Genomic DNA, 12,809 nt, shown 5'->3' with positions numbered 1-12,809 from the left:
GAGCGCCGATCGCTTTCTTGACGCAGGGAGTTTCGGTGGCGCGGTGAGCAGCCGAGCCCTTTCGCGACCGCTCGCTTCGGTATTCAGGGTGTTTTTCGAATAAACACGAGTTTCTCGTGCCTAACATTTAATTGATCACTTTTTTCCACGCAATTTACACGGGACACCCTTCGCTTGACATTTCCTTGTGTTTACTGTTTAGAGCATTAATTACCGGCCGAAAACCCAGGATTTCTTCGGGAAGGGAAGTACAGCAGCCTAATCTGGAAGTTCCTTTTGATGCCAGTGCTAGCTGCTCGACCACCTTTGCCACTACCGAGGTACCACATCGTATATATTTTTTTTATTTTTTGGATGATGAGGGGGGGGGGGCGGTAATGATTTAAAGCATGTAATAAATCTGAAATTTGGTGGTAATAATACTCCGCTTAGTACTCAGGTGTGTACTTATTTATTCATTCAGCTTTGTTCACTTTTGTTTTACATAATTTTTTCTCTGGTCTGCCTAAGCACCGAATGCTTGTTGGCTTTCCAGGCAGTTTGTGTAAACATACACAAAAGAGAATAAGCTCACTCTCAAATGTGAACACGACGAATACTTGTTGCTTGAAAATCACATTGCAGAATTATCGATTGCAACATAAACATAAACTGCAAAAACATACTTGTAGACACATACACAGCCATTGTGCTTAACACTGTGGCTTCCGCCCCCCACCTGCAGGGCATGAACCTCGCACAGTTGTCCGCGAGGCTTTGTTTTTTCTCGCGTGAAGAAATGTAATCTACATCTAAAAAAAAGGTGGGCAACCTCAGCTGTTGTCCCTAAAAAGTGCGAGACATAACCTACACTTACTGAAGCTGTACGGCTGTCGAGCAAAATGCCCTCAACAATCCTCACGTACACGTCGCCGCATGCAATTTTTTGTACCGTGTACGTCTCTACATGTTCTTCAACAATTTTTAGGAGAGCAAGAAGGCGGCTGCTAAGTACTTTCAAATAGCCTCTCGATTTTGTCTGGAACAAGTGAAATGTCTGAAGTGTTGCACTCAACATCGTTTCAACGCAGCCGGCGCAATCCAAAGTAGAAAACTTCTTGGACAGATATTCGCCTAGGTAATCCAAAATGGAGTCTTTGGTCGACAGGGGCCAATGTCTTCCACGCAGTCTGTTGTCGGCTCCAGCAGGATATCGTCCAACAAAATAGCTAGTGTGTCCACCTGAAATGTACACAACTTCCTTAATTTTCAAGGTGAAAGAAAGGAAACTACAGGACACAAAGTGCAAAATACCTGAGTCGTAGAGGGATTTTCCTTGTCAAAAAGACCTCGCAAAGTGAGAAGCAGTTGTGGCTCGTTTCCGTCAACTGAAGCTCGCTTAGGTGGCCGCACAAGGTTGTTTACCGACAGCATCCGGTATATAAACAAAAACTGCTGAACAGTTGGTTGGCCCTCGTCTCCTGCAACATGCCTTGCTATTCCAAAGAAGCGCTGTACAGGGAAAAAGAAAGATATCTGTACCAACACACAATGCCAAAAAGTACCTGAATTACATCTAAGGGGTCTTGGCCGAGGTTTCAAACTAGGACATAACGGAAGCCTGACTTCAAGAGGCGATCAATCAGGGCCACCGTGCGGTGCATGCACAGCACGGTGGCCAATTTGTGGTGCACTGAGAATAACTCTGCAGAGTTATTCTCAGTGCACCACAAATTGGCTTGCTCAGGAAGAACACCTGCCTCTGCTTTGGCAGGCTCTCTATGTATGTGCAGCAATCATCCAGCCACTTCATGTTCGCCTTCAATGTCTGGATGCAAGAAATATTAACCTTGAGTACACCGGAAGAAAAACGTATTTGGATGTAATTTATTCGCTCACCGCGATGTGTTCTGCTTCGTTGTATTGCACGTCCTGTGGTCTTCTTGAGTTGAGGCAGTCAAATAGATCGTTCATCTGCTTCGTGAAGTCGTACGAAGCCGTGGAGTTATTTAGCTTTTGGCAGCCTTCTTGCTTGCTATAAAACTCCATTGCAGACGCCGTGCTGTCGCTGAAAAGCTGAAAACGACGGCACAGTGTTTTTGAGCGAAAAAGCTCTTTGCATTGGAATTTGTATTTTTTTTACATTGTTTGTTAGCAGATCATGAGCAAAGTCTTACGTCATTAGTTTGCCTGTAAGTGGTTTTACTAATTACTAAGAGTGGTTACTCGCCTGAACAGCAAGCCGCACACTCATCTTCTGGAAGGCGTTGGGGAAGACGTGAGCCCTCGTGAGCTTCGGGACAGCACGAAGGCCAGCCTGTTGCTGCTCGTACTCCAGCAGGGCAGAGTAGTGGCAGTGATGGACCTCATGTCCTTGCGGTAGCTGCGATAAAAAAAGTGAAGCTGCTATTCGAAAAGGAAATAACCTAATCTAGATTCGAATTACTGCTTACCAGGAACTTTCCAACCTTCTGAAGATTGCTCCTTATGCATTTCAAGACATGGGGTGGGTCAATTAGTGCCTGCACTGTCCGTGAAGGATCGCATGGATGCTGGAATGAAGTTTGCAGCTGTCTCTGGTCACTGTTTATTCCTGAAAAGAAGGTGGCGATGCAGCTAGTTGTGTTCAACTACTTTAATTTAACAAATGTAACTCACGTCCACAGATACTAACCCAAGCTTTTTAAAGCTGAACGATTTGGCGTTGAATTGTCACACGTAACCACATCGACAATAGCACCAGCGTTCGAAAGGTGCACAATGCACTGGAGCAACAACTTCGCCACTATTGAGCCAGGGGCTGCACCGAAAGAACAAAAGGTCCCAACAGTCTTCGACCACCCTCCAAGAAATGGTCGGAAGAGAAAGACCAGGACGTGATCGCCATCTTTCTCACAGTACAAGGGTCTTGTGTGCTCGGCGAAGTTAACCTTAACGAGCAGAGCCATATCTGACTCCCTAATGTGCACACTCTTTCTTAAGCTCATCTCGTCGAACATCATCACACCTGTAAAAAAAATACATCTCTTTAGACATGCAGCACATATATGAGATATGAAGTCACAGAATGCAGTAGTAAGTTTGTGTATTGTTCCAAACCTCGACACTCTCTTTCAGGAAGTACTTGCAGCTTCTCTTTGAGAACAGTGAATAGAGTGCTGTCAAAACCAAAGTCAGCCTTCAGGCTCCTCAGGTACGTGCAGAGGGTGCGAGGGTTTGGCAAGGGAAGGTATTCATTCTCGTGAAATAATGTATAGACCGCTGTCTACTTTATCTTCAGCAGCAGGCAGTCATAGATCCATTCTTTCTTGTACCTAAAGTGAGTGCAGGCTTGTTGTGCATTCAATTACACCGAGGCTGGTGAGTGAACAGTGCAAGTACATAACCACAGCAAGCAGAAAAAAGATGCACGACATGCGCCACACCCTTTCCTCCCACCGCAATACACAACCAACGCGATTAAAAATGACTCATCATTTCCATTATTAACATGCACCCTACTCCAGTACGGGAGCAACAGACAGGTTGCATTGTGCGATCATGCAAAGCCGGCAATTTAGGATTACTCTGACATGCAATGTTAGCATGCACTGCTCTCAAAAAATATTGACAAGACAGTGGCACGAAAAAATATGTGCGATTATATTCATAGCTTTTTGGCAGTTATTTGCGGATGAAGCTTACCTGGCAGCTTTCGGAGATTTTGCATTTGCCTTCATGATGCAGTGATCGAAGATAAGCTTCTCGCGGGTGGATAGCTTGTCCAGGTTTTGAACGAGTCTTGCATTTTTGTTGGCCAGGACTCTCATTTTCGCAAGCTCCTTTTGACACCGTTCCAGTCGTTGCCTCGTGCTAGAAAGCTGCGCCCTCAGCGCCTGCGTCTCAACAAACGAACACACTGCCCGTTCCTTTTGGCAGGCCTGATGTGCGCGTCCACTATCGCAGGCATCTGTAAAACAAATCAATAACACTGTTCACAAGTACCTCAATGCCACCAGCCGCTATAACACAGGGTCATGCGACTGAAGGAACAAAGAAACGCCGCGACCAAACCGGCGGAAGAGCTTACCGTCACTAGCTTCTCCTGCCGAGTCGGTGTTCGCATTTTGGCATTCCACTGCTGCGCATTCAGGTGACAATTCACGCCGCCTCTTCGCTGGTTGCCTCTGAATCGCTGGCCGGGAACGCGGTTTCGGCTTTGTCAGGTACGCGGGGAGCCCGTCAAAAATCCTCGGAACAGCATCGGTCCGAAGTCTCGGTCTCTCTCGCTGAAGCGACACAACCACCCTGTTCACGATGTGCTCTTCGGTTCTGACAACGTCGCTAGCATCAAAATGATTTTCGCAAATCCGAACGTTCTTGCTTTCGAAGTTGAAACCGCCAGCTTCTAACAGCGGTATCACTCTCTTCCACTTCTCCCGAAGTTCGGCGCAACTTAGGAAACAGAAGAGCGACGCCTTTTCCTTGTTGCTTCTGTATCCGGAGCTGCAGCCCGTCACGCAGCACGTCTTAGGCATTGTTCATTCAAATTTTCATGCCGTCGACCTTGAACGCGGTGCACTGGCACATGAAGTTCGCGCGACGTTGATGCAACAACTTCGTTGGAAGGAATACCGCGATCAACCTCCACACAACGCCTTCGGGCTGCCGCCGCTGCCAGTGCGTTCCGCCGGACGCGACGGGGCGATGGCCCCCCTAATGGCGCATTCACACTGGAAGCGGATCCGCGTTCGCGAAGCGGTCGCGGATGCGGTTCGCGAACGACCCCGTTCAGACACACCGAGAGGCGGTTGGCGGTTTCTCGGCGATCACGCGTGATCTTTTGAGATTTGCGTTTGGCAACCCTGTTTTACAACCCAGAATCCACTTTAATTCAATATCCAAAGCCAAACTTTTGCTATTTTGGCACTCGGAATATTTTTCTCCGGGATGTTCGCACGCATCACGAGTTCAGGCAGCGAAAGAAGAAGCATGGAACCGCCAGACTCGCCTGTGATTCCCTCGACTTCGCCCACAAGCAAAGCCCAGCTAGGCGCGCCTTGCTGACTCAGAATAGGATGCCCCCGACCTTTTCTTCGAAGTGGACCCTTCCCGCATAAATAGCTGACCTTGTTTTCGGGATAGAGGGCCAGTTTTTCCCCCTCCTTGTTGTTCGCTCTTATCATTTTCGAAGTTGTGAGCGGTGGGGCGGACCGTGGTGCGGGGGAATGTGTTCGGTGCTAGCCGGTCGTGGCTTCGTTGGTGGCGGACTCTCGTCTCGTCACTCGCTCGTCGATCGAGTCTGCTGTTTGTTCTACATTAAGCGCCAATAAACGCCGTATGGATTACCTCTGCATTGTCTGGTACGTACACTTTATTCCTTGAGTAGGTTTCCTTTATTTATTTTATTAGTAGTAAACGTTGCAGGTCGAGCTAGCGCAGGTAGCTCGACCTGCAACGGATAGGTAGTGCGTAGCCAACGCACTACCTATCTGCGGTAGTGCGTTGGCTACGCAATCAAGTCCACGACGTCTCTATCGGCCTTCGTGGTGGTCATGCACGGTGTCGAAAGCTTTCAATAGTTCACGCGACTATCTTAGTGGGTACAAACGCTGACATTTCGGTCGATCAGGAGCGGGTTCCGCCGTTCAACAGGCAGAGATTAAGAAGGCAGCGAGCTTGGGCTGTGGCACCCAGAATAATAAACAAACTCTTACCCGAACCAAATCACCGGTACGAAGCCCGTTAAAATTACGAGTCAATTCTTTTCGCCGCGGATTCAAGTGACGGGCGTGAACATCAAGTTTCTCCGTTGATTTGTAGAAAGCTAAGACTACAGCGCTAGGACTACAGCGCCTTGGACACCTCACCAGCGAAGGGTGCCATCTTGTTTCGAAACTCACTGACGTCACGTCAGCGTCGCGTTGTGATTGGTTACCGGTTTGCGGTTCTTCAAAGCGGTTGGGAGAAATCGGTCCCGAAGCGGTTGGCAAAAACGCGCTCCAACCGCTCGATCCCAGCCGCTTTGCGGTTGAGAACGCGCAAATCCGCTTCGCGAACGCGGATCCGCTCCCAGTGTGAACGCGCCATAAGACAGCTCACGCCGCGTAGCGGCCGTTCTTGGCACCATATCAAGCTCTCCCGAAGAGTGACGGAGAAGTTTCGTGACCAGAACGGTATTAAGGGACTCTGGCTTTACTTACTCGTAACCTGGACTTGCGCGCTTTGTGCAGGTGAGTTGTTTTTGCCAGGGGGCATAGTATAGGTGGATAATCGTAACAATCAGTCAGCTAATTATGTATAATTTGTTAATGAACATTTTAATTAGGGAAAATAGAGATAGGGTCCCAACTAGAAACCTGCTAAGAATCACCAAAGATAACTATATCAACTATTTTTGGAAGATATTAGACAGGAGCAACACTTCCCGGCGTTCTATAAAAAAAAAAAAAAAAAAAAAAAAAAAAAAAAAAAAACCTCTTAATTTGGTTAAGTTTGTAGGTTTCGGTTTCTTTTCGGGGCGCATCTTTGCGCCCCGATAAGGCGAATATCGGCGAATACGGTCCCCGGTGGTCGCGACGCAAAACCACCCCCTCGCCTCTTTCGTAGGGTGGAGGGAAGTAGGGCGCACGTGTGTTGCGCGTCTTAGCCAGTGGGGAGCGGGCCGGAAAGCAAAATTGCGCTTCTATAAGAGTCTGGAGCATAGAAACGCGTGTAAACGTAGCGTTTTTTCAGAGCGCCGTAATATGCTGTCCCCGCAGCTGCTTTATATCTTTGTAAAAAACGTTCGTTCAGTGGTTTCTGATGATGCTGGGCAAGTTTTTCAGTGGAACCACATGTTTGTTTTCAATAACTAAACCATTAATTACTAAATGTTAGTGAATCATCGCTCGAATTAGTATATTTTTGCAGTTCTGGACGTCCTCTAAGGCCTTTATATTGTTTCTGCAAGTAATTTTTTTAAATTTTAAACCGGATATTTTTAGTTTTTTTAAAGCTTTCGCAGAAACACCCTATCACGAAAGATGGACAAATTTGACATTGCGAGAACTGCGCATCGCACCAAAAAAAGACTGGCTTTGTTGTGGTCCTAGGGCAGGGGCCTATTTAGAAGAAATTATTAAAGATCGGGATAATTAAATTATTAAATATTTTCCCTTAATTTTTTTTAATATTTAGTTTAAGGGAATGATTTCATTTAGAATATTGCTGAGCATCACCGAAAAACACTACATCAACATATGCAGAATGATAGAAGGCACGCGCGGTATTAGACGGCTTTCTAAGAAACAGCACAATTTTGACGGGTTTTTAAGTTTCGGTTTGCAATCGGAGCGCTTCTCGGCCCCGACGACACCGCACTCCGTAGAGAAATAGTGCAACCAACCTCTACTGCGCTGTCTTCGCGCAACCCTTTCCGACATTTGCAAGCTGAGATGACGCTCGACGTCTCTGCCGCAATTCGGAACTATACTTCGTTTCGCCTTAGGTCCGAGCGCGGCCGATGTTATGAGCCGAAGGACCAATCAAACAGCGAAAGAGGCACAACGTCATGGCGGGCTCTCTGCAGTTGATAGCACTAGCCGGTATTCACAGTATCTTTCTGGGTGCTCCTCCGCCGGCTTGTCCTATCAAGCGCAGAGAGCACGCCATGACGTTGCGCTTTTTACGCTGTTTGATTGGCCCTTCGTCTCATAACATCGTCGGCGCTCTCACATAAGGTGAAATGAAGTATAGCTCGGGCCTCAAATCAGCAACTGCTGTCGTCTACAAGTTAAATGAATTCGAAACTAATAGTAAACAAAGAGCTGGTCAAGAATTAAGCCCGCAGAAACCAGGGACCGGGATGGTGTTATCGGTTAAGGTTGCTGGAGGTTCTTGCTTAGTTGCGCTGCCCAGGCGGCGCGACTAAGCAAGAAAAAAAGGGAGTAAACATGTCCCCTTCTTCATGGCACCTGGTCGTGCGGTCTTGCCGCTCGGAGCGTCTGCTTTGATCTTGACGAACTCTCTCTTGAACACCGCGCCAGATGTCTGCCCACTTCATGGCCTTTGTAAAACTGACATTGACGCCTTTGAGATATGGTGCCTGAAACGCGTCTCTGATTGGTGTCTTTAGCGTCCTATCTTGCCCGTACATCAAATGTAGTCATCGTGTAAAAAAAATATGTCACAAGCCTGGAGTGTCGTGCTGTTGCATGTGGCTATCCTGGCAGTTAATCGTAGAATTGCTGGCAAAATGCACGAGCGATCGCGAATGTCGCTCTCGTCACGGTGTCCGAACTGCTCGCTGCAGAAACCTCCGTGAACTGTCAAGCTTGAGAGGGACCTGCAGCAGGAGCGGCGCTTGCCAGATACACCACCGCTGCTGGGACACCGCCAGGATCGAGACAGGCGACAGAAGCACACTGCTATGACGTCATTGGGCAGAACCCGAGGGACCACTTTTTGTACGCGGTAAACAACCCAGTCGGAGACGCGCGTTCCAGGCACCATAGTTGAGGTTCCAAACCAGAATAAATGACGAAGCAATGTCTAAGGAACACGAGTAGCACAAATTGCAAGTTCTACATGCCGTGGCTTACCCAGGAGGCAAATTTAAGAAGCGTACCTGCCATAAAGAACTATAGGAACCCTAGCCCGGGACGGGCTCCCATTAGCTTTCATTAGCCGCTTATCAAAGAGCCATCTGGCGGCACCGAATGCAACCAAGACGAGGAGTAGGCTTTATTTGTATGCTGCGGCGCGCGCGGTGTGCACACCATGTATATCTTAAACCGCGGACCACACATACCCGGTGTCAGGAAACGTCAGAAAAACCGGTTTGGTTACCATGACAGCAGAATTAAGACGATGTACTGAAACAGATAAAGTTAAACAAACACATATACACGCCAACCAGAAATCAAACCCATAGATCTTCGCCCACCACCCTCTGCTCCACCTCCGGGCGAGCTGAACGACTTTCCACTTGTATTGACTGAAGAGCATGCCCACGTCTCCGACCACAATAGACCTTTTTGAGAAGTTCTCCGAGCAACATTGGCGGTCACCATTGCTGGGACACGAAGCGCGTGATTGGATCCGAGTACTCGCCGAACGATGACGCAGTCTTTTTGTCCATTACACGCTCAGAGTTTGTGAGCGAGCAATATCGGACAGGCGATGGCGCGGACTTTGGAAAGGGGTCTAAACGGTATGCTTACGTTCTCCGTAGTGTGTGGTGATGTTGTAAGGGTGCATGGAGAAACAAATAAACACTGTGTTCCTGCGCCCCGAAAGCGACACGTTCACATATTTCCAAAAAAGTTTAAACGATCGATTTTTAAATAAGGCGCCCCATTTCTTATACCGTACCGTTTACCCCGAGCTAGAGTCCGCGGACTATACACATTACAAAGTTTAAGTTTTACGTGGGTCAGAGTATCTCCAGTTGCGGTATACAATACAAAGATTCGTTTTTTCTAGATCCTTCATTCTGACTTGACATGACGGATTTCGTGAATTCCAGAAATTTTTACTGATAATTTATTTATAACATAAGCTCCTGTGTGAGCTAATGAAGCAGGTTTTATTCAAGGTGTGCTGTTAGAAGAACTCTCTCTGTAAGTATACAACGCAATATACGAACACTGAAACGCCGAGGAAGAGCTAAAGACGTAGAGGACAAATGCTATACTCACAACTGTCGCTTATCTCAAAACTGACGTTTCACTCACAACTGAAGTTTAGCTCACAACCGATGTTTAACTCACACCTGAACTTTTAGGGCTGAATTGCATGTAAGCGATTAAGCGATCGACGATACGAGCGTGGCGACAGCGATCAGTCAGCGACGTGCGACTTTTTCTCAAGCGCGAGACACATGCGCGGAAAATGCATCCGATCCGACGTGCGAACCGCCGAAACGACGTCCGAGGGAGAGGGTTTTCGTCGCACCGGAGCGTCGGACGGGGGCTCCGTCCGGCGCCGGCGTGCGACCAACTTGCCAGATATCGCCGCACGCAAGGTCCGATTTTCGGAGGGCCGCAGCCAATGAGTACGGATGGCGCGAAGGTCATGTTGTCACGTGACTTTCGGACCGATCGGGCGAGGAGGCGCTACGTGCTATGGGAAGCGGATGTTGCGGTGCGCGGTGCGTCACGCGACGCGAGTCGTGGTTGTGAAGGGAACGGACGCCATCACTGGAAACCATATCGAGTTTTCCCGCGCGGACAAAACTAGCCGCTGTTTTCTCGCGCCAAAGCCAGCCGGCCTTGTGGGACCGATCGAGACCGTCGAAACCCGAATATACTCGGTTTCACCTTACACTCTCAGAAAAAAAGGTGTATTATTACACCCCTTGTCCCATATAATACACCCCAAAACTTCAATTCGACGTAGAGAGCCCTATAGTCGAACAGACGGCCCCAAATTTTACGAGGTGCTTGATGGCCGTGTGGTACAACTTATTAAAATAGCTAATGTACGGTTTACTGACTACAAAAAACATAATCGGGGTTTTCTTGGCCCTACTGCAAAACCTCAGTGTTTCCTTTATGTGGTCTTTGATACGTACTTTAGCTATTTAAAAAGTTACATCGCACCGTTATCAAGCCCCTTGCAAAATTCGTTGCCGTCTGTTCGACTATAGGGCTCTGTAGGTCGAAATGAAGTTTTGGGGTGTATTATATGGGACAAATGGTGTAACGATACACCTTTTTACACCCTTTTTTCTTGAGAGTGTAGGATGGACAGCAGCGGACGCTACGAGCCATTCCAATGTCATGTGAGTGTCATGTGAGCTTCGGGAGAGACGCAGCCATGCGCGCGGTACGTAGTCACGTGATTTGTACGTAGTGCTCGTTTCGCTGGGATGGCTCCTAAGGTCCGCTGCGGTCCTTCGCGATTAAGTGATGTTGAGCAGAGAAGTAGCCTCACGGAAAATCTTCACACACGCACACTTTAATAGAATGTAATAAAAATATTATGTTTGTTTTAAAGTCAGAAAAACCAACAAGGGCGAGGGAAGTATTTTAGATTTCTAGGCTAGGTGGCGCGGGCTACCGCCCGTTATAGATATATACATTAGCATCCATCCATCCATTTGGTAGAGGGACACCCGAAACTGGGCGGAGCTGAACGGAGCGACGCAACTGGAAGCAACGACGCGTCGGAAACCATGTGTCGCGAACCGTCCTGTGCGGCGAATCCGAGCAGCCATCTTCCCGACAGTTCGCACGCCGGATCGGACAGTTTTAACGCGCATGTGTCTCGTGCTTCACAGTCAATCGTCGGATCGCTTGGTTTTTGTATTTCGAGAATAGTCGCTGATCAAATTTTCCGCTAGCTCCCGTCGTTTCCATGCAGTTTGCCTCGTCGCTCGACTGACCGAGCGACAGCGAAGCGGGTCGCAGTCGGTTGTCTCGTCGCTTGCCAAATCTCTTACATGCGGATTGTAGTTTAAACTCGCAACTGACATCGCCTTCTAGGCACAAGGCGCGAAATATGAACCGGCTGCACACCACAGTCCGGAAAATACGACAGTGCTTTCAAGGAAAGGATCACCGAAAATGTGTTTCTCTTGAGCTTCGTAAAACTGTTGACTAGTGTTATATATAGAGGAAATATTTTAGATCGCTTTGGGATTTATTCTATCAGAACGTTACAGAATAATAGATCTAAAATTGCTTACGTTAGACAGTGAGCACTCGTTAGCACATGTCGGGAGCTTATCAGGGCTCCACCGCAGCGGTGTTTGTTTCCTTGTAAAATTTCAACCATCCATGGCCAAGCTCCAGGAATCGCGTTTGTGCCGTTCAAAATGCGTTCACTTATCACAGAGTCTGGCGTTGTTGTAACAAGTCCGCAATTCTCTGAACGAAACGAATTAGACACGTCTTATTGGTAATGGTTATGTGCAATTATTAGGAGGTTATGCTTTGTAGAAAAAGAATAGCAGTGCAATACATTTATTTAACTTCCGGTATATAAGACAGAGAACTACCAGAATGGTTTTTCGATGAATGTTCTTGGCTCTTCATGAAGAACTAAACTTAGTAATACAAATTGCATACATGGAACTATAGTGTCAGAATATGAACAGGCGAGATCCTGTCAGTACACTATGGCTACAATGATTCTGCAAAATTTTAGCGCACAAACAGAATTGAAAGCAAGGGAAGCATTGACATTTTTAACCAGACCGGGGAAACAGGAGGGGACAGCACTTACCCCACTCACCAAGGTTAAAACTCTCAGCTCTTAACGAGCTCGCCTGCACCCATGCATTTACTTTTTTAAGAGAAGTATAGAACAATAACGTCTTTGCAAACCAATTTGAATGACGAAAAATATGTTTGATCGGAATTGTGAATGCATAGAGATATTCAAGCGCTTCCCTTAGTGAAAAGTCGTTCAATATCAGTATACTCGAAGAGTACTGAAGTATACTAAAAGTATACATTCAGTGCGGTCTTCGTACTGATTGTATACTTTAAGTGTACTTAAAATATACTTTCAGTAAAAATTGTGGTGGACTGAAAGTATACTCGTTCGTACAAAACTAGTACATGTAGTAGAATCGTAGTGCCCACGGTAAAAAGTAGTTCAAAATCAGTATACAAGAAGTGCACTCAAGTATACTAAAGGTCTACTTTCAGTGCTTGCGGTCGGCTTATTCAAATTATAGTAACGGGTGTGTATATATATATATATATATATATATATATATATATATGTATATACAGGGTGTTTTTTTTATTTTTACACATTTGTATAAAAAAAAAAACTTGAAAGCTACAGTAATGCGGTTTGTGCAGGTGGGTTATACGGCCAGGCGGACATTATGGGGGCGGCTAATCTTTTCGATAAGT

At 47.0% G+C, this 12,809-nt stretch overlaps 1 pseudogene; it reads right to left on the bottom strand.

The window, feature by feature from the left end:
- Nucleotides 1–595: 595 nt before the first annotated feature.
- Nucleotides 596–4,617, bottom strand: LOC121047708 (annotated as a pseudogene).
- Nucleotides 4,618–12,809: the final 8,192 nt, after the last annotated feature.

This window comes from Ixodes scapularis, unplaced genomic scaffold (genome assembly GCF_016920785.2).
Source record: "Ixodes scapularis isolate PalLabHiFi unplaced genomic scaffold, ASM1692078v2 PGA_scaffold1__304_contigs__length_218370807, whole genome shotgun sequence".
NCBI classification, from domain to species: Eukaryota; Metazoa; Arthropoda; class Arachnida; order Ixodida; family Ixodidae; genus Ixodes; species Ixodes scapularis.
Note: the sequence above shows the minus strand (reverse complement) of the source record. Positions and strands in the feature narration are given on the sequence as shown.